The sequence below is a fragment of the Lepidochelys kempii genome, chromosome 7 (assembly GCF_965140265.1).
Source record: "Lepidochelys kempii isolate rLepKem1 chromosome 7, rLepKem1.hap2, whole genome shotgun sequence".
Lineage (NCBI taxonomy): Eukaryota > Metazoa > Chordata > Testudines > Cheloniidae > Lepidochelys > Lepidochelys kempii.
The window spans coordinates 4,540,748-4,561,056 of record NC_133262.1 but is presented as its reverse complement, the minus strand read 5'-3'; the positions used below and the strand labels follow the sequence as shown (position 1 = coordinate 4,561,056).

General features: G+C 42.2%; 1 protein-coding gene across 6 annotated transcripts in view; it reads right to left on the bottom strand.

The window, feature by feature from the left end:
• The window catches only part of PTPRG (protein tyrosine phosphatase receptor type G), a 584,867-nt gene that overhangs the window by 64,228 nt on the left and 500,330 nt on the right, over positions 1–20,309 (bottom strand). The window lies entirely within an intron of this gene.

The window sequence follows — 20,309 nt, the reverse complement described above, 5'->3', positions numbered from 1 at the left end:
TAGGCTCCTATTAACCCCCAACCCCTGTCCCGATTTTCACACTTGCTGTCTGGTCACCCTACTCAGGGCTGGGGCAGAGGGTTGCAGTGAGAGGGGTGAGGGTTCTGGTTGGGGGTGCAGTCTGTGGGGTGGGCCTGGGGGTGAGGGGTTTGAGGTGCAGACTGCCTCCCCCCAACCCTCTTTCCTGCAGCCTCTCCACACCACAGCAGCTCTGGGGCTGGGAAGGAAAGGCGTTTCTCCTTGCCGTGCAGCAGCCGGGGAAATCACCACAGCCCCCCATGCCCCAAGCTCCTCCATCAACTCACCCCCGGCCCCCGCGTGCAGTGCAAAGGTGCCCTCCTGTGCTGCCGCACAGGTGCACACCTTAGAGGGAAGGTAGCATTTGGGGACCATTATCTATTGTTGAAAGTTAGAGCAGCCTCTACAATAAGAGAGAGTCCCTGCCCCAAACAGTCCAAGGGTCTGTACTGAGCAGAGGGGTCAAATGACTTGCCCTAGCTCACACAATAGGTCAGAGCTAGGCACAGAACCCAGGGCTCCTAAGTCCTCGTTCAAAGTCCTAGCCCCAGTGTTTGCAGGACCGATAATTGCCAGCTGAATGTTACACTACTTGTAGATTTGCTAGGGAAACCGAAAGTGTGACTGATACACAAGGTTTACGCCAGCCACTTTTCCTGACAGCTGGAAGCAGTGTTCTGCGAATTAGCAACTGAGCTTTGGCAATGGCATAAATTATTGCTACAAGCCTTACTGAAATGCGAGTTCCGAATGACAGAAGTGATTCTACAGCAGTGCTTTAAAGCAAAGCAAATCATCTTCTTAATTTTAATGCCACAAAATTCCAGGCAGCCCGCATGCTTGCTGCAAAGTACCCAGGACTCTGTTGCCTTTGAAACAAAATCAGTGTGCAGTGAAGCAGACTCCTCCTCTGAGCCCGATATGCGTTTTTGGGCTGCTTTTCCCTGCGGCATACACATAATGTCCCAGAGAGCAGACACATCATTGTCACATATGGGGCAAAGATGCAGAAAGTCATACTCTGTGAGACTAACATCTCCACAGGAAGGGAATGGTGGGAGTGTTTGCCACGGTAAGATTATGTTTTTGGAAAGTTTTTCCCCCTAATATCCTTTTGAAGAGAGCAACAGTCAAATATGATTAATGCACCGTAATGGAATGCAGTGTTCAGGGTAACACTGCCTTATTCTTGCACCACACACATAAAAGTCTGCCAAGGTGTTATGTGCTCGTTCCAAGGTGGATAGAAAGCTGGCTAGATTGTGGGGCTCCACGGGTAGTGATCAATGGCTCCATGTCTAGTTGGCAGCCGGTATCAAGCGGAGTGCTCCAGGGGTCGGTCCTGGGGCCAGTTTTGTTCAACATCTTTATAAATGATCTGGATGATGGGATGGGTTGCACCCTGAGCAAGTTTGTGGATGACACTAAGCTGGGGAGAGAGGTAGATATGCTGGAGGGTAGGGATAGGGTCCAGAGTGACCTAGACAAATTAGAAGATTGGGCCAAAAGAAATCTAATGAGGTTCAACAAGGACAACTGCAGAGTCATGCACTGAGGACAAAAGAATCCCATGCACCGCTACAGGCTGGGGACTGGCTGGCTAAACAGCAGTTCTGCAGAAAAGGACCTGGGGATTACAGTGGATGAGAAGCTGGATACGAGTCAGCAGTGTGCCCTTGTTGCCAAGAAGGCCAACAGCATACTGGGCTGCATTAGTAGGAGCATTGACAACAGATTGAGGGAAGTGATTATTCCCCTCCATTCAGCACTGGTGAGGCCACATCCAGAGTATTGCATCCAGTTTTGGGCCCCCCACTACAGAAAGGATGTGGACAAATTGGAGAGAGTCCAGTTGAGGGCAACGAAAATGATCAAGGGGCTGGGGCACATGACTTACGAGGAGAGGCTGAGGGATCTGGGCTTGTTTAGTTTGAAGAAGAGAAGAATGAGGGGGGATTTGATAGCAGCCTTCAACTACCTGAAGGGGGGTTTCAAAGAGGATGGAGCTCGGCTGTTCTCAGTGGTGGTAGATGACAGAACAAGGTGCAACGGTCTCAAGTTGCAGTGGGGGAGGTCTAGGTTGGATATTAGGAAACACTATTTCACTAGGAGGGTGGTGAAGCACTGGAATGGGTTACCTAGGGAGGTGGTGGAATCTCCATCCTTAGAGGTTTTTAAGGCCCAGCTTGAAAAAGCCCTGGCTGGGATGATTTAGTTGGGGTTGGTCCTGCTTTGAGCAGGGGGTTGGACTAGATGATCTCCCGAGGTTTCTTCCAACCCTAATCTTCTATGATTCTATTATCTTTGCTTAGCAAAATAAATTATTTGAGACTTTATACAAATCAAAACATGACTCGTAAGATTTTAAAATGCAAAAATATGCTTCTTTGATTATCAATCGATAAACCACAAGCAGCTACAATTCTATTCTATTCTCATCTAAAAGCAAGGTGGAGCACTCGATCAGCATAATGACCCAGACATAAGAATGCTCTTTATTTTCTTGCAGATGACACAGGTTATCTTCCTAGGACCTAACTCGGCCCTCCAGGACAAACACACAGCTCCCACTGAAATTAATGGGAGCACGGGGAATAGAGACGAGGGCAGCCTCTGGTGCTTAGTCCATTGTACTCTGAGCATCTTCAGCTCCTAGCTGAAGGGGAAGGGAGCTGCATTGCTCAGAACCAGCTGATCTGGACGGATTAAGAAGAGGGTGTAGAAACTGCTAAAGAAAAACAGGGATCTGTATGAAGATTCTAGAGCTAAGATTAAAGAGTAACAGATTAAAATGGCTCCTAAGTCAGGGATAGTGATAGGGTTGCCAACTTTCTCATCGCACAAAACTCAACACCCCTGCCCCGCCCCTTCTCTGAGGCTCCACCCCCGCTCACTCCATCCTTCCCTCCCTCCGTTGCTCGCTGTCCCCCACCCTCATTCATGTTCACCAGGCTGGGGCAGGGGGTTGCAGTGTTGGGAGGGGGGTGATGGCTCCGGCTGGGGGTGCAGGCTCTGGGGTGGGGCCGGGCATGAGGGGTTCAAAGTGTGGGAGAGGGCTCCAGACTGGGGCAGAGGTGCAGGGGGAGGCGAAGACTCTGGCTGGGGGTGCAGGCTGTGGGGTGGGGATGGGGATGAGGGGTTTGGTGTGCAGGAGGGGGCTCTGGGCTGGGGCAAAGGGTTGGGGTGTGGATGGGTGCAGGCTCCGGAAGGAAGTTTAGGTGCGGGAGAGGACTCCGGGCTGGGGCAGGGGTTGGGGTGCGGGAGGGGACGAGAGATCCAGGGTCACCCCTCCGCAGTGGGCATTTGTCAGTGTCACCATCAAAATTGGCAACGACTTCTCAGAAAAGATCCTCAGACTGCGAAAGAGCAGAAATGCTGCAAATCAGGACTAAGTCACTGGCAGACCAGAGTATGGGAGCCTGGACAACAACTGCCTGCAGTCTGCAAAGCTCTAGCCAGGGTCATCACTCACTGACTTTTATGAGCAATAAAACTGACTCCAGCATTAAGAAAAAAAAAAAAAAAGCCCCAGAGGGACAGAGAAAACACAGAAGCAAAACCAATGTCCTGAATATTAACAAGTGATTAGTGAGGAGCTGTAATTTTACACTCATCTTTTCACTATATGCTAAGGAGTATCTGCACTCCCCTCCTTCATTTTCATTTTCTGAGAGTATTTTTCTTCCAATATTTTCCAGGCTTAAAAAAAAAAAATAATAAAAAATACCATCCTGCAGCTCAACAGCAGAATGATATAAGAAGCTGGAAGTACATGCACTCTGAAGAAACTTCCTCCAAACAGAAACAGAAAGATATCAGATACTAGACAGGTAACACAGAGAATGCTGCCTTCACATACAAACTGTGGAATGACGTAAACCTGGCAATGTATAAAACAAAGAGCGAATATAGTGCTGGAACAAGAGGAAAATTTCCCACTACATCTACATAAGGCTGGTTCTCCTGGGTCTCTCTCATGAAGATGATTTTCCTTCTCCTCACAAACTAATTTCTGCCTGTTATTCTTTTCTTGTTGCAGCCGTGTTGGTCCCAGGATACTAGAGAGACAAGTTGGTCGAGATATTATCTTTATTGGACTAACTTCTGTTGGTGAGAGAGACAAGCTTCTGAGCTTACACAGAGCTCTTCTTCAGGGCTGGGAAATCACCTTTGTTTTTCAGCTCCGTGTAAACCTGAAAGCTTGTCTCTCTCACCAACAGAAGTTGGTCCAATAAAAGATATCACCTCCCCCACCTTGTCTTTCTTGTGCAGTGTTGATTAGAAGAGGCCAATACAGTATCTGAACAGAGTGTGCCAAGGCTCTGGAATCTTTGTCTATATACAATGGCATAAAACTAGACTATCCCTTTCGCTACACTTCCTATGGGTATTTCCTTACAGTAGCAAGTTGTTACACACCCAATTAGTCCCACTGAAGTGAATGGGACTCCTTGGCTGAGTACATGTTCACTAAGGTGGCCTGTCTGGCCCTATGTTTGTAAAATGGATGTTCTGTTAGATAGAGCAGGCATTTCTAGTACTCCTTGTATAATTATTTCACTAATGGCTAACCTTCTCTCTCTCTCTGTCAGCATGCTGAAAAAATTACACCAGTCCGCATAACAAACACTTGAGAGAATACATAACACTTGATCATTTAGACCAGTTCCTCTGCTTTTCCCAAGCCCTCTAGTCATTCAGAATCACACAAGCTCTGCTAATCACCTTTCCACAGATGGAAAGAAAAGCTACACTTTTCACAATTAAGAGGAAAGCACTTTGTGGAAAAGACAACCACTGTTAAAAGATATTAGGCAATAAGAATGAAGTAACCTAAAAACATTTTACAGTGCTCATTAACTGGGTACCCCTTTTGCTGATATGAAAATTTCTTCAGTGTATGTTAAGAAATGTATCTTGTTTACCTAGTAATTAAAAAAAACATTTTGGTGATTCAATTAGCGTCTATGCCTTTACTGGTTTCAGAGTAACAGCCGTGTTAGTCTGTATTCGCAAAAAGAAAAGGAGTACTTGCCTTTACTGTCACTCTTCTATTCAAAAGCAATCATAAAGTTGCTAAACAGGTTTAACATTTGTGGGTTTTATACAGACATTGAAAGTATTTGAAGAAGCATGCAGATCACTTTCTCAGTGGAGGAGTAGCTCATCATGCCATTTCCAGAGGCCATAAGAAACAAGCCATTTGATGCCTATCAAATAGGCAAGCAAGGTCATTTTTTCTGCCCCAAACAGGTGCATGGTTTGTGTGTTCAAAATATACACATATGGGTGCGAAAAAGGAATTGGGCATGAAAAATGTACCACTGTTGTGCACAGTGTTGAAGTGAAAGATTTATAGATGTGCAGCATTCACTTCCTGTGTGACATAGAAAAGGAGTACTTGTGGCACCTTAGAGACTAACCAATTTATTAGAGCATAAGCTTTCGTGAGCTACAGCTCAGCTCACGAAAGCTTATGCTCTAATAAATTGGTTAGTCTCTAAGGTGCCACAAGTACTCCTTTTCTTTTTGCGAATACAGACTAACACAGCTGTTACTCTGAAACATGTGTGACATAGGTCTCTCATCCAACACGGGGCGAACAAAGTAATTCATATTAACAGTAGAAGTGTATTATGTTGAAGTGATACATCACACAGCAGAGTTATTTTTACTGTGGATCCTTTCTAGAAAGAATGGTAGCTAAGTATGGAAGTTACTTTTATTTAAATATAAAGATTCTTATTTCGTGGATTACCCTGCTAGCAAGACAGCAGAGGATGGCACAGCATCTTATCACACACCTTCTCCGAATCATATACACTCAAAGCTACAGAAGTGAAAAGTGGGATAGCCTTCTATAGTTTGTGTCTGCTTATCAGAGCCCTACTGTTCTCTGCCTCAAGCACTGCTGCACATGTCTTTGCTGCACAAGGTAAATGTCAGTGGTAGCTAGCGTGTAGAAGGGAGGGAATAAAACAAGGGGCTAAGAGGAAGTGGGTGAGAATTAAAGATAGGGTCCATTTGAAAGAATACATCAAAGGTTAAAACTTTCCACCTGAAAAAACAACTTGGCAATCAGGAGTTGTGATTTTTTGGCAGAGAACGATAGTTGACTTAGGGTATGTCTACATTACCGGCTGGATTGACGGGCAGCAATTGATTCAGCGGGGGTCGATTTAACGCATCTAGTCTAGACGCAATAAATCGACTGCCAAGCGTTCTCCCGTCGCACCAGGGAGAGAGGTGCAGGCGGAGTCGACGGGGAAGCATCAGCTGTCGACTTACCACAGTGAAGACACCGTGGTAAGTAGATCTAAGTATGTCGACTTCAGCTGTTATTCATTTAGCTGAAGTTGTGTAACTTAGATCGATTTCGCCCCCCCCCCCCCCCCCGTGTATACCAGGCCTTAGTATGTAACTCCTGCCTGCTTGGCGTGGCACTCTGCCCCCCTCTAGTGGTGGCTAGGCCAGCTAGAGATTGATGAGCCTGCTATAGCCTTGGCTAAGAGAAATGTGTCTTTTAGCTCAGGCAGTAGAGGCTTGTGCATTAAGCTCAAGAGATCCCAGGTTTGATTCCTGCTGCTGCTGACCCACAAGGGGCATTGGCGTTATAAGTGGTGGTCCGTACTACGTCTCTTAGCCAAGGCTGCAGCAGGCTCATCAATCTCTAGCTGGCCTAGTCACCACTAGAGGGAGACAGAGTGCCACACCAAGCAGGCATGGGTTACAAGTATTTACAGTCTATTGCAGAGGTGTCCATGTTAAAAACAAAGGATTCATTTGCAAACCTTGCTCCCCTGATGCCAACAGATTATACAGAATAACCTTAGCCTGTAAACTCCTTTGGCCGAGGGCTGTCTTCCTTTATGTAGTGTACAGTGCAGAACACAGTCAGCAATAAACATTTATAAAAAGGTATTGAAGTGGTTAAACAGCTTCAGAAAGCATGACACATGCACAAAAGACTTGATTTCACAAACCCTCCCCCATTCCTAACATCGTCAGATGTTCAACCAAAAAGTGTCCAGGTGGCCAATGATGTAATGCATTTACAAAGCTCTTCAACTGCAAATTGTAAGTGGATAAATCTTAGTTTAACCCATTTTCCATGCTTCCTTCTCCCATCTTTCTAGTGTCCCCTGAGAACAGCTAAGGCAATTGGGAAATCTTATTTGTGATGACACTAACCCTTGTAACACTTGGTAACTAATTACTATCTTTGTGACCTTTGACAGAGCCAGAAGAGTCAGAATTTCCCCCAGTTTTAATCAATAGCTTGCAACATCTGTGTTGATTACACTCAGCAGTTTCACATGTGACCGAGGAGATTTTCTCTTCAGTATGCTCTCAGGCACATACATTGCCACTCAGAGGATTTAGACGAGAAAGCAGGGTTTAAAAATCTATGGGCAGCATTTTAACAGCATCTTTAAAAATGGGGTATAGGTAAGGTACTAAAAAGCGTATCGGCATTCACATTTTTCTCTCTGAGCCACAGATGTATTTAGTGCAATGGGTATGTATATGTTGCAAAGCTAGCAACTGCCTAGCTACTGTATCTTCTACACTGTATATTACTGGTTAAAATGGTGAGAGATTCAGTTATCCAAGCAAATGATAGCTTACGTAGTTCATTAAAATGTTCAGTTCTAACACCCTGACTACAGCAGGGTATCAGAAAGTAGCCTAAAACTTTTCTAAATGGCAGCGATATTTTCCTCCAAGTGAAGAACTGTACAGTAATTGCAAGAACTCCTGTGACCAATGAAGACTCTCTCTGTGCAGGCCCCAAACACACCTGTTTGCAAGAGTTGGGTCTTATTTTGCCACACCAGCAACAGAATGAGCTTGTGTGACTCATACACAGTGGCTAGTTTTATAAAGATATCCAATGAGACATACCTTAGAATAAGAGGAAAACTAAGTCTAAATTTAAAGTACATATGGCCCAGGTCCAAAAACTGGGTGCATTCTTTTCATGTTTTAATTCACAAACTCTGATTCACTGGGGCCAGAAGCTTTCCTATAAAAATTGCAATTCAGAAGAGGCTTGTTAACAGTGAGTAGCAGAGATTGCTTTTCTGCTTGGAACATGCACCTGAAAACAGTAAATGCTTCCAAAATACAAGAGACCTGCTTTTCCGGCCGGAAGGATTATCCTTTCTTTAAATTACAATAAGAAAACAGAACAGTTACTGGATATTTATTTGAAGTGTCCCTTGGGTGATCACCAAACCAGCTTTAGGATCTAGACATGCATGCAACTAAATGTACTGAAAATTTAGTTCTCATCTTGCCCTTAGGTATTGGCCGTTTTTAACTGGAACTCACAAATTCTTAAATTTGTTTAGTATAATTAACCATACAATGGGAAGGTAGTTCCCTCTTTCTTTCTAGACTGGAAAGATACATTTGCTGATGGGAGTCAAGATGGATAGATGACTGGGAAAATCTTCCCAAGACTATTTTGGCATATTTCAAGTTCAGACTATTTAGGGCAGGTTTTTCTTTTTTGAGTGATGTGAATAATATGGAAAGTCTTTATTGTTTGCCTTTTACATAGAAAAGGGAATTTCAAAATTTTTTTGGAAAATCCTATAGCTTCTTATTAAAATTTGGTTCCAAATGTACTGAGAAGATCCTTTGATCAATATAACACAAGAGTAGCAGATGCCAAAAGAAAAGAACAGCAGATGTTTAGTACCTGACAGACAGAGTTGATGGGGACACAAGAAATACAACATTTAATGCTAGTACTCCAGTAAGAAAATTTACAAAATCTGCTCCTCACACTGAAGGACAGAGTTTTTGGTATCCAGATAGTCTTCTTTCCACATCCATGTTTGTAGAAGCCGAGATTTGTGCAGGGACAGATAACAAACCTCATATTTTATAGGGGTCTCTGAGGCAGAGGTCTGGGGAATCATTAAATCTCTTCAGTGATCAGTACATTTGGAGATTCTGTTCCTAATGGTGCTGATATATTATTGACTCTTCACAATTCTAGCTAAGCCAGAGGTATAACTGAGGAGACACTTTTAATTAAGGTTTCAGAGTAACAGCCGTGTTAGTCTGTATTCGCAAAAAGAAAAGGAGTACTTGTGGCACCTTAGAGACTAACCAATTTATTTGAGCATAAGCTTTCGTGAGCTACAGCTCACTTCATCAGATGCCTACTGTGGAAAATACAGAAGATGTTTTTATACACACAAACCATGAAAAAATGGGTGTTTATCACTACAAAAGGTTTTCTCTCCCCCCACCCCACTCTCCTGCTGGTAATAGCTTATCTAAAGTGATCACTCTCCTTACAATGTGCATGATAATCAAGGTGGGCCATTTCCAGCACAAATCCAGGGTTTAAGAAGAACGTCTGAGCCTCCCCTGGGATAGAGCTTGGGGTGTGCTATAGACCGCCGGGATCTAATTTGGATATGGATAGAGCCCTTTTTAATGTTTTTAATAAAGTAAATACTAATAGAAACTGTGTGATCATGGGAGACTTTAACTTCCCAGATATAGACCGGAGGACGAGTGCTAGTAATAATAATAGGGCTCAGATTTTCCTAGATGCGATAGCTGATGGATTCCTTAAGAAAGTAGTTGCTGAACCAACTAGCGGGGATGCCATTTTAGATTTGGTTTTGGTGAGTAGTAAGGACCTCATAGAAGAAATGGTTGTAGGGGATAATCTTGGCTCAAGTGATCATGAGCTAATTCAGTTCAAACTGAACGGAAGGATTAATAAAAATAAATCTGCAGCTAGGGTTTTTGATTTCAAAAGGGCTGACTTTCAAAAATTAAGGAAATTAGTTAGGGAAGTGGATTGGACTGAAGAATTTATGTATCTAAAGGTAGAGGAGGCCTGGGATTATTTTAAATCAAAGCTGCAGAAGCTATCGGATGCCTGCATCCCAAGTAAGGGGAAAAAAATCACAGGCAGGAGTTGTAGACCAAGCTGGATGAGCAAGCATCTCAGAGAGGTGATTAAGAAAAAGCAGAAAGCATATAGGGAGTGGAATAAGGGAGGGATCAGCAAGGAAAGCTACCTTATTGAGGTCAGAACATGTAGGGATAAAGTGAGACAGGCTAAAAGTCAAGTAGAGTTGGACCTTGCAAAGGGAATTAAAACCAATATAAATAAGAAGAAAACAAAGAAAGAAGAAGTGGGACCGCTAAACACTGAGGATGGAGTGGAGGTCAAGGATAATCTAGGCATGGCCCAATATCTAAACAAATACTTTGCCTCAGTCTTTAATAAGGCTAAAGAGGATCTTAGGGATAATGGTAGCATGACAAATGGGAATGAGGATACAGAGGTAGACATCACCCTATTTGAGGTAGAAGCGAAACTCAAACAGCTTAATGGGACTAAATCGGGGGGCCCAGATAATCTTCATCCAAGAATATTAAAGGAATTGGCACAAGAAATTGCAAGCCCATTAGCAAGAATTTTTAATGAATCTGTAAACTCAGGGGTTGTACAGTATGATTGGAGAATTGCTAACATAGTTCCTATTTTTAAGAAAGGGAAAAAAAGTGATCCGGGTAATTATAGGACTGTTAGTTTGACATCTTTAGTATGCAAGGTCTTGGAAAAAATTTTGAAGGAGAAGGTAATTAAGGACATTGAAGTCAATGGTAAATGGGACAAAATACAACATGGTTTTACAAAAGGTAGATCGTGCCAAAGCAACCTGATCTCCTTCTTTGAGAAAGTAACAGATTTTTTAGACAAAGGAAACGCAGTGGATCTAATTTACCTAGATTTTAGTAAGGCATTTGATACTGTGCCACATGGGGAATTATTAGTTAAATTGGATAAGATGGGGATCAATAGGAAAATTGAAAGGTGGATAAGGAATTGGTTAAAGGGGAGACTACAACGGGTCCTACTGAAAGGTGAACTGTCAGGCTGGAGGGGGTTACCAGTGGAGTTCCTCAAGGATCGGTTTTGGGACCAATCTTATTTAATCTTTTTATTACTGACCTGGGCACAAAAAGTGGGAGTGTGCTAATAAAGTTTGCGGATGATAAAAAGCTGGGAAGTATTGCCAATTTAGAGAAGGACAGGGATACCCTACAGGAAGATCTGGATGACCTTGTAAACTGGAGTAATAGTAATAGGATGAAATTTAATAGTGAGAAGTGTAAGGTTATGCATTTAGGGATTAATAACAAGAATTTTAGTTATAAGCTAGGGACGCATCAATTAGAAATAACGGAGGAGGAAAAGGACCTTGAAGTATTGGTTGATCATAGGATGACTATGAGCCGCCAATGTGATATGGCTGTGAAAAAAGCTAATGCGGTCTTGGGATGCATCAGGAGAGGTATTTCCAGGAGGGATAAGGGGGTTTTAGTACCATTATACAAGGCACTGGTGAGACCTCATCTGGAATACTATGTGCAGTTGTGGTCTCCCATGTTTAAGAAGGATGAATTCAAACTGGAACAGGTACAGAGAAGGGCTACGAGGATGATCCGAGGAATGGAAAACTTGTCTTATGAAAGGAGACTCAGGGAGCTTGGCTTGTTTAGCCTAACTAAAAGAAGGTTGAGGGGAGATATGATTGCTCTCTATAAATATATCAGAGGGATAAATACCAGAGAGGGAGAGGAATTATTTAAGCTCTGTACCAATGTAGACACAAGAACAAATGGAAATAAACTGGCCACTAGGAAATTTAGACTAGAAATTAGACGAAGGTTTTTAACCATCAGAAGAGTGAAGTTTTGGAATAGCCTTCCAAGGGAAGCAGTGGGGGCAAAAGATCTATCTGGCTTTAAGATTAAACTCGATAAGTTTATGGAGGAGATGGTATGATGGGATAACATGGTTTTGGTAATTAAATATTCATAAATAGGCCCAATGGCCTGTGATGGGCTATTAGATGGGGTGAGATCCGAGTTACCCAGGAAAGAATTTTCTGTAGTATCTGGCTGATGAATCTTGCCCATATGCTCAGGGTTTAGCTGATTGCCATATTTGGGGTCGGGAAGGAATTTTCCTCCAGGGCAGATTGGAAGAGGCCCTGGAGGTTTTTCGCCTTCCTCTGTAGCATGGGGCACGGGTCACTTGCTGGAGGATTCTCTGCTCCTTGAAGTCTTTAAACTACGATTTGAGGACTTCAATAGCACAGATATAGGTGTGAGGGTTTTTTTTTGTAGGAGTGGGTGGGTGAAATTCTGTGGCCTGCGTTGTGCAGGAGGTCAGACTAGATGATCATAATGGTCCCTTCTGACCTAAATATCTATGAATCTATGAAACTGGGAGTGGCTAAGTTATTATGCAAGGTAACCTATTTCCCCTTGTTTTTCCTATCCCACCCCTCTTCCTCAGACGTTTCTTGTCAAACCCTGGATTTGTGCTGGAAATGGCCCACCCTGATTATCACACACATTGTAAGGAGAGTGATCACTTTAGATAAGCTATTACCAGCAGGAGAGTGGGGTGGGGGGAGAGAAAACCTTTTGTAGTGATAAACACCCATTTTTTCATGGTTTGTGTGTATAAAAACATCTTCTGTATTTTCCACAGTATGCATCTGATGAAGTGAGCTGTAGCTCACGAAAGCTTATGCTCAAATAAATTGGTTAGTCTCTAAGGTGCCACAAGTACTCCTTTACTTTTAATTAAGGCGTTTCTTGTATTCTAAGGTTAACAAGTGTAATGAGGAAACACAAATATCAGACACACCACAATAACTTAGTGCTCAATGAAACATTGTGGGGGGAATATTGAGCCATAGCCTCAGCTGTTTTAAACTGGTGTAGCTTCACTGAAGCCAGCAGATCACTGCTGATTTACAAAAGCTAAGGATCTGCCCAATAGCTTTAGTAGTCGATAGGGCAACTGCTCCTTACATGGATTTTTCTAAACAAATAAACAAACCCCACAAACAGCAGCAATCCTCTAATACAAATCCAAAAGATTTTAGGTTCATTACACCAGAAAGATCAAATGAATACAAAAAAAGTGTAAGCATTATTAAAGCTAAGTGTAATTAAGAAGAATGGGCAAATGAAGACAATGCTTATTTGGACTTACCCACTTTCCCAGACCTAATAAACATTGGCCAGATAATTTTCCAATAAAAAAAATTCTAGAAATTTTATAACCAAGTGTTTTTGCTGATACTTTAATTCCTCAAGAGGCACTGGTGACTGTACTATCTCAGTCAAAGATCAAGAATGAGTTTGAAAAAGACGGCACAGAGTGAGAAGGGAGAATAACATTTTTCAAAATATTTATAAAAAGGAAAAAAGAAACAAGAAACATCTTTAAAGTTTCAGAGCTATCCCTTCATTCAAAATGCTGTGAGTATTCCTGTTAAGGGAAAAGATGTTTGTTATGCAAAAGGATTGAAAGATCAAGGAACATCATTAAATATTACAGTGGGATTTAGAAACATGTATTAACAGACCCCCTGATTGTCAAGAAAAGTCAAGAATTTTCAAGTTCGTAGTAGAGGATAGTCTGCCTTTCGGAGATCAGTGTAACAGTCAAAATTAAACTGAGGACTGGAAACTACTTTCATACCCAGATCAATTCTGTTTTGAGCAGAGATACAATGTGCACAGATAATGCATTAGCTTCCATTTGCCTTAATCTGTGTTTTGAAACATCTAATAAAAAGAATCATCATATTGAAATGAATATTCTGATTAAAGATAAAACTGAGTTTCAGATGAGTGAGATACAAGATAGGAAACTCAAGTCATTTCCATTAATTACCAATAGGGCTGTCTGTGTTTAGATCCCTTATCAACAGACCCTCTTTAATATGTTTTCTGTTCATATTTGCAGAACATAGGCGAGTAGGCTTTATTCTACTTTATTCTGACTGATTTCTTAAATCTCTGCTCCTTTAATTTTAACACTGGTTACTGTAGCACTGTCTCAAGATTGGGGGGTAAAAAGCAGTGTACGCTGGAGGCTGCATTTTAACAAGAAACACGTGAATGTTTCTGAATGTTAGTGTTAAAAAGAGAGCCAGTGGGCCAGGTACCTCTTATTGCTCTCCACTAGAGAACTGGGAATAGTCACTTGGTTTCAGAAATCTTTTCCATTCACCCCACATAAAGTGATCTCTGACCCTAAAGGCAGATATAATTTTGTCCATGATTTTTTGGTTTCTGATCCTTATTCTATTTTGTAATACCTATGACCCTAATAATCTTGTTCGTGATGTCTTCCCCTGCTCATCTGTATGTGCTCTCCACATTCTTATGTGATCTCTGGTAGCAATTTTAGTACTGTTTGGTGGAGAGGTTAGATTATAGCCCTGCGACCAATAGAGTGATAACAATTATTAAGGCTGTTACACCCATTCTAAGGAATACCATCTAACTGATACATAGCCTTTGCACAGCTGTAGTCTTCTGTTCATGATTTTACTAAGTGATCCACTCCATCAATTTTCACCTCTGTTGAAGTCTTGGAAACTCAGTAACTTTTTCCCTCAAGTTTTATACCTGTGCCTTAAACTGAGGAATTTTGCAAGATGAAGCCTGTATAAAACACAGATTAAATACAGAAACATTTTACCATTCTCTCTGATAGCTGTGTCTCAGACTTTTGATTTCAGGTCTGTGATTTCTTGTCTAGATCACTCAAGTGTGAAATACCTTTTGACCCATTTATTTGTCTTCTAGCTGATTACAGCCAACTTGACAGGATGGATAAATCAACTTGGTGATTTTTGTCACATGCTTTATTTATAGCACAGAAAGTTATACTTCCACAATGGACTCGAAAAAGCCGTCCAGACACTGAGCTCTTTTACTCTAACATTATTGCATGCTATGGCTTTAAATATCATTTGTTGGACCAATTCTTTGCAGAGGTCCAGGAAGTCTGAGAGTTGTCTAATGAACTCTTATCAGAGGAACTTCAGTAATTCTCGCTATTAGAAAAATATTGTAGATACTGCTCATTTTAGGAGGATTTTTTTAAAATTTAATCTGGGTATTTTTAATGTGTCACAGTTCTTTGCAATTTGCACCCACTTACCTCTGTTTGTGACCAATTTGTACCTACTCCTGGAGGAATTCTGTGCCACTGCACGATGCAGAATTTTGCAGAAATTAACACTGTGTGCGCAGAACTTCCTTTCCCCCACAGAAAGGGGCTGCAGTGCTGCTGGCAGCTACTAGGGGCTACTGGATCCAGCAGACCCAGCTCGGACATAGAAAACACTGCCAGGGGGAGGGGGAAAGGAGCTAGAGGGCTCCTGGCAGCTGCAGTTCCCAGCATGCTCTGAGGGAAGGAGAGGGCCGCAAGCAGGAAACTCTATGGAAGCCTGGGACCAAGCATCAGGCTGTTTCTCCCTCTGGATCCCTGGGCTCTGGGGGAGAGAGGGTGGGTGTCTGGACTGGGGGAGCCCCCATGGCTGGGCTCTGAGGGGAAAGGGGTGTGGGTATCTGGGCAAGGGGGGATATGGCTGGGCTCTGGGGGGAAAGGGGGCAGAGAAACAGGAACTGGGTTGTCATAGGGGTTTCTTTAACTCTCTGCTCCTGGGGGAATTTTTGTGTGTGTGCCTGTATTGTTACAGACATACTTGCTGACAGATACTTTGAAATAAATTACCCAAATAACTGAAACTGGTGTGATGCAGTGTTATTTTGATAAATAAAATCTGCAGAATTTTAAAATATTTATTTTTTTGGCACAGAATTTTTAAATTTTTGGCGCAGAATGCCCCCAGGAGTATTATACCAAGGGGGGACTTTTGTCACTAATTATGACACCACTGTGTTTGGCCCAGACACATCCAAGGGACTTGCACCCAGTTACTCCAGGTTGCATTTGGGCACATGTCCACAAATCTGTAGTTGCAGATCACAATTGATTTTTTTTTAAACCATGAACACACTGCAGTTTGGAAAGGGAGCAATTATTGTGCTCACTTATGAAAGGACAAATTGAACAGCTTTTATATGAGCAAGCAAACCCTGTCACATCAGCACAAGATGTTCAGTGCCAGATAATTTCAGCTGACTAACAAATGAATCTTTTTTTCACAAGGATGTGTGGTGGAATATGGTGTGTTTAATTAACATCTTTTTTTTTGTTGGCAAACAAACTCACTCTCTCCTGTTCCAATGCACCAATGAGATGTGATGTTCTCAGGGCAGAGAGAAAAGGTACACACACCCCCACAATAACACAGTCACTGTATGCGGATGTATGGAAATGATAAAGCGTTCACCTTCCGCAATAGGGAGTGCTCTTGTGCCTGGGGGTGGGTTTGGCTTATGGGAAGAGGAATGGTGTTACTGTCATGCTTTCTTTTTCGGGGTCTTGCTAGGGTGAGGGAGGAGCTTTGAGCACAGGGCTCCTTGGGGGAAGATATTGAATCAGAACTCTCCCCAGCTGTCCTGACCACTACCTGCAGTCAGCTAGTGCTGCCTTCCCACTTTTTGGGCACCGTTGAGCGAGGCTTGCGGGTGCTCAAACTTACACCAGGCGTCAGCAGCTGCACACATGGGGCACTAAGGTGATTTAAAGCCACTTTTGCTGACCCTTTGTTCCTGTGTGGAGCACAAGAATGGATGAACTAGGAATCCGGCCTCTTATATCTTGAGAACTCCCTACCCTCCCTTATAACAGTGGTAGGCAGGATCTACCTGTTTCTGCCTTCAAAGGAGAAGTTATTTTCAAGGCTCAGCTACACCTTGTTATCCTCCACTGCAGCAAGGAAGTCTAGGGCTTCCTCCCTTAAGTTATCACAGCTCAAGGAGGCATTGCCAGATGAGAGTCAGAACATCTTCTATGAAATCCCTGTTGGAGTTTACCCCAAATTCCAGCACCACGGTCTTCCGAAAGGCATAAGTGTCCCCCTCATTGTTTAGAACTTTCTCAGAGAAATTCCAAGTTCATAGAAATGCAGGACTGAAAGGGATCTCAAGAGGTCATCCGGCACTCATGGCAGGACTAAGTATTACCTACACCCTCCCTGACAGGGGTCAGGGCCGGCTCTACAGTTTTGGCCGCTCCAAGCAGTGAAAAAAACCGCCGCCGCGGCCGGCAAAGGGAAGAAGCTGCCACCGAATTGCCGCCGCAGCCGGAGGAACTGCTGCTCCACGCACCTGCTTGGAACGCGGGTGCCCGGAGCTGGCCCTGACAGGGGTTTGTCTAACCGGCTATTAAAAACCTCCAATGATGGAGGTTCCACAACCTCCCTGGGAAATTTGTTCCAGTGCTTAACTACCTTGAGGAAGTTTTTTCTAATGTCTAATCTAAACCTCCTTTCCTGCAATGTAAGCCCAAGAATGTGTTTAGGCAAGATTGGGCTCAGTGTTTAGTTTTGCATCTGCCATGCTCACCTGTGTTGGCCACCAGAGCTTTCAAACGAATCCATCCACATAAAATGGACATTACCAATAAAAGAATCAGCAGTGAAATTGTTAATGTTAGCACTGGGCTTCAGAATTAAGCCCCTTTTGAGAAGACTGCAAGGTAAAAGGACATTTCTCTCGAGAGATGTAGAAAGTGAATTGGCTTGCACTCTGAAGGAGATCTCCAAAACCAAATGAAAACTTAAAATCTGCAATCTTGCAACACCACAATCCATAGGAATCTTCCATCCATAATAAAACATGGAATTTTCATTTCCCAATGGCCCTGCCTATGGGTTTGTATTATAAATAGTAGTGAAATATGAGCGTTCCTCATACCTTCAAACGTGCCCAGTTGTTTCTCAAGCAGAATGCGACAGAGAAGGAGGAGATTACGTATTCAGATGTTGTGAGATAAAGTAGCCGCTCTGAATGTACACAAAATATTATTCTTGTCCTCAGCTAGAAAATTCTGTGCATCTGGTATAAAACTATACTGCAGGGACAACAAGCTTCCTTTCTGGTAGACTTCATCGATTGCTTTAAACTATACAATGGGGAACTTGTTCCATGTAGTTTTGTAGATAACAAAAACAGTGATACTAAACTCTAAACCTCTGTTTCTACAAACATTCAAATGAATTCCCTTTTATCTTTCTTCACGGATTTTTGAGAAGGCCCATACGCTCCAAGAGCAGATGTAAATTAACATATAGGCCTTGCAATGCAGTAGGCATTTTCTCACTGTAATGGCATAAGAACGTTCTTTGCCATCACATTTTTTATTAATCAGAGCACACATGGCATCTCCAAGTGTAATCATCATTCAGGGGTCACCCCGACATGAGCCCTGGCAAATCAACAGGCAACTGAAGTCATGTAACTCTAACACCACTTCCTAGTCCCTTTTCTTCCCATAGCATGTTATCATAAACAGATTGTTTCCACCTTCACTACAGTCCGTGGAGGATGGAGGGACCTGGAAGCAAGGACTCTGAAAATCTGCTTCCTTGTGGCAATTTCTATGATTCTGGTATGAGGACTAAAGATTTTCAGGTTCAGGGCAAAAACCAATCATGAACTAGGGATGGGCCAGATGCATTGTGGGGCCCCATCAGCATGGCCATTCAAGGACTTCTAGTCACCTCAGCCCCCACATTAAGCATTGCTGTCCTCAGGAATGAAAATTTTTTGGTATTCTCTCTCCTTCAAGCAATCTGCATTAGGGCTTTAATTAAGCTTCTCTTTTCCAGGAGAGCTGAATTCACATTTTGAACACATCGTGAGTGGAGTGGTTTCTGAAGTGCCCAATCATCTCTGAAGAGACACTAAGGGCCTGGTACCAGCTACTTATTCAGAGATCATAATCATTACAATAAATGTCAGAAAGAAAGACTGGATTTACCCTACTGACTGTAGCCAAGTACTACACATAAGTTGGCTCAGTGGTGATAAATGTCACGTTTACAATAGGTTTTTTAACATGAAAGTCCATAATTTGCTTCCCAGGGACCTAAGCTTCATTATCTGGAGACTTAAACACATTTACTGAAGTCTAATGAATAGAATTAACACATCATTTAAACAGGGACTAATATGTATGCAAATTAGAAAAAGTTAAAAAAATAACAGTTTAGCCCACAGTTTCAGAAAATGTAGATTGCATCCTTACAAAATATGAATTTTTGTAATTCACTGTCTCAGTATCTTCATATCTATGTTATCAAATTAGATGCTCTGCATGTGAACAATAGGTTGCATTAAGCCCATTTCAATTTTATATTTAAACTTGAAATTATAAAATAGATTATATTGAAACATGAATTACATAAATGCTAATTAAATACTTAATTAAATGACCAAAATAAATAGGCAGACCAAACAGGGCTAATTTCCATTTGCAAATTTCCCTAATTACTATATTTTCCTTTGGAAAACGGAAATTGTATTTCATGACTGAGAAAAGTGAATCATTTATTCCTTGCCCATTTGGTTTTTTTTTTACATTTTAATTTTTTTAAGTGTCTTGGAATTGATCTCAAAGAGAGATAATTAATCTTCCTGGGTAAATAGGTATAGTATTAAATTAAATATCACCAGAATCAAATTATGGCTGATTTCCACATGCAAATTATGTTACTTAATAAAGTTTCTTTAATAAGAAAAAAAACCCTGAATTATTATGAAACATGAGTAACTGCTATCAAATCCGATGGGTGTGTGTCACCCTAAATATCACAAAACATGTTCAAAACAGGTCTGTAAACTAAATGCCACTGATATTTTATCAGAGATTCAACTCCCCCAAAAGGGAAAAGGCAAGGGTACAAGACAAACATATAGTCATTAGGAAACTGGGGAATTCAACCATTAGCTGAGACTACAAGTAGGATTTCTTCTTATGCAAAGTCCAAAAAGAGCTTGTTGAAGAAGATACAGATTGAAAGAAAAGCCCTTCAGGGCTAAAGACAGTGAAGAGAGTGGTGAGAAATAGTTCATCTGGATGAAGATGAAGCCTGTAATGATGCCAAGGTCAGGAGATTCTTGTTTTGCTGCTGTGTAAATGCCGGTCATGCAAGATAAAGAAGCCTAGAGTCAGCTTTAACTTTCGCACCCAGCTTCGCTAAAGTTTTGGAGAACAGGACGCATGAACCACCACCTCTGACACTCCAAAACCAGTGCAGTACTGAGGTGCACAAAAAATACAAATGGGGAATGTAAATGAGACTGGTATATATAATCCCTCCTTAGAACTCTCCTTTGCCATGATTTCTACAAAAAAAACTTGACAACGGTTAGGTCACTGGTGTGCAGAGACCATTCCCCATCATGCTGACCAATACTGTCTCATTGTTTTCTTGTATTCCCTCATCGGTCTGTCTGGATCCATCTGTTGTCTCTTGTCTTATACTGAGAGTGTAAGCTTTTTAGGGCATGGACTGTCA